Genomic DNA, 2,471 nt, shown 5'->3' on the forward strand with positions numbered 1-2,471 from the left:
AATTTCACACCAATTTATTAAAAGTTTAACAAAAATGACATGTTTAGGACCCTATGAAACGTTTTATTTTTTTCCTCACCATATGTTTTATTGTTATCAAATTATGTGTTTCAGCATGTCTAATTATTTGAATGCATAAAAACAACTTGATTTATTCAAATGTATTCTTAAAATAGCTTTATGAATTTTTTTCCCTCTGTGTCGTGTATTTTAATTTTCTGGTTATCACATGAAGGCATAAAACATTCATTTCATTTATCTTTTAATTATAGAAAATGAAACAAACAAACGGGAGATACTATTAAATTTAAAACACGGAAGAAATGGTTGTGTGTTATTATTCCTAAAATATTATGTTTGTTTCATTTTGTACATTCTACTTCACAATAGTAATATATTTCTGGCACAATGTCTTCAAGTTAAACCGGACTTTTATTTTAACGGGTTGCGGTGAATACCTTTACATTACTGTGTGTACATGATAAGACGATCGTTTCTAAACGGTAAACTGCTCATGAAGTGACTCTCAGAGCAGTTCTAGAGATGTTGTTCATGTATTTATGTCCTAATTTAGTGAGACGACAGACGCTGAAGTCACCGCGAACGTCAAGAAAACTGTCAGTAAAAATAAACTGACCAAGTTTGCATTTTTTTGCATAACCAAAAATGTTAAGTAAACAACATTTCATTCTAATCTCACAGACAGGTTTAATGAGATTCATCGCATCTACAGTCTCTACTGGCTGTGTGTGATTGAGTCCCTGATAAGCGCAAACTCCACACTACATTACAAACACAGCTGTCAGACATGGACTGAGTTCCTTCCTGACCAACAGAGCTCAATGGAGCTTACCAGCATTAGCTAATGATGCTTTCGGGAAACACACCCCAGAAAACACGGATGCTCAACATCAGTCATGTCACAAAGACACAAAACCATCAAAACCATCAGACTCTGGCATTACACATGATTTCATGTCATGTGTGTATAACATGTATTCTGCAAAAAAAACCAAACAAAAAAAAAAAAAATTAATAAAATAAATAAATAAATACAGAAATAAATGAAGCAACTGGGAAATTGTTGTAATTTTCATACTATTTTCTCACACATTAATTTAGTTTAGGAGCTCGTTTATCTTGCAGATGATGCTGTCCACCACTGATCCATAACAGAGATATTATATACTGTATTATAGGCTATAGATGAGTTCTGCTCAGAGGGCCACACTCAGCCGTGGTTCATTTCATGCCTTCACTGTCTAAACACTAGAAATCTGAAATGTAGATAACTAACAGAATGTTGGAGCTTTTAACTCAGTTCATTTTTCTCCCACGAAAGTAAGAAATAATTAAATTAAGAAAGGGCCGTAACGCAAGTAATAATAAAAAAAAGGGATCAGATTTCATTATTTAAGATTGTGTTAGACCCAAATCGAGATGCTGGGATAGTCTTAGCAGCAGTGAAGAGAATAAATAGACTATCATTAATACATTTTTCATAAAATGTGTTAATTTGTTAACACCAGTGACGAAAAAAATAAAAAATAAAATAAAAAAAACCAAGGCACAATCATTATTTTTTGAATTTTGTATTATTAATTACTTTATATTATGTAATAATAATATAATTGCATAGAGCCATAAACTGATGCGATCACATAAAACCCTAGCTAGAATATGGTTATAATAACATAGCCTTTCTTGTAATAAATAGCTTTTAGGTTGTGGCATGATTATTGCCATAGATTTGGACTGGTATTTCAGCCTTCCTGTAGCCCAAACAGTAGAGCGCTTAGTATGCATATAATATGCAATTACAGATATGGAAAATTATTGTTTTTACAGTTCAGAATTCAGTTTTTATATCAATAGGCCTAATTAGATTTTTGCGAGTGATTGTCATTTTTGATATAAGGATGCAATCCTGACATTAAAAATTATAATTTGAACAATTAAAAGATATCTATTATTCATAGACTTGTTCGGCATTGCTGGGAACGCCCACAAAAACGTCATAACCGTTTATGCCGAGGGGGAAAACAAACCATTCGAATTAACGCGTGGAGACCTTGTTAGGCGCTTGATCTTTACTTTTTGTGATGATTTCGATTGATTTTTGCTTGGTGCAATGCCGAAAAGTTGCTGTGTGGCATTCTGTAGCTCTAATAAGTTAAAAAAGCTGATCTGACGATGTATATGACTGATACCCTGCAATGATCTGTCGTTAGTCCCGTCCCCCTGCACCGCAACCCAGTTCTGATGGGGCTTACAGTAACCCTCCTTCACATCGCCAATCAAATAAATCTCACTCCCTGATATTTTGTGATGTCATAATCTATTAAAACATTTATTTCATATTATTATACACAATCCCTTACGAAAATTAGCAATGGCATTACTATAGTAAAAGTATAGGAGGCTAACCATGTTTTTTTGTGTGACGTTTTTATTACCAATTGTAGCCTATA

Source organism: Sinocyclocheilus anshuiensis, unplaced genomic scaffold (genome assembly GCF_001515605.1).
Source record: "Sinocyclocheilus anshuiensis isolate Anshui unplaced genomic scaffold, SAMN03320099.WGS_v1.1 scaffold1452, whole genome shotgun sequence".
NCBI classification, from domain to species: Eukaryota; Metazoa; Chordata; class Actinopteri; order Cypriniformes; family Cyprinidae; genus Sinocyclocheilus; species Sinocyclocheilus anshuiensis.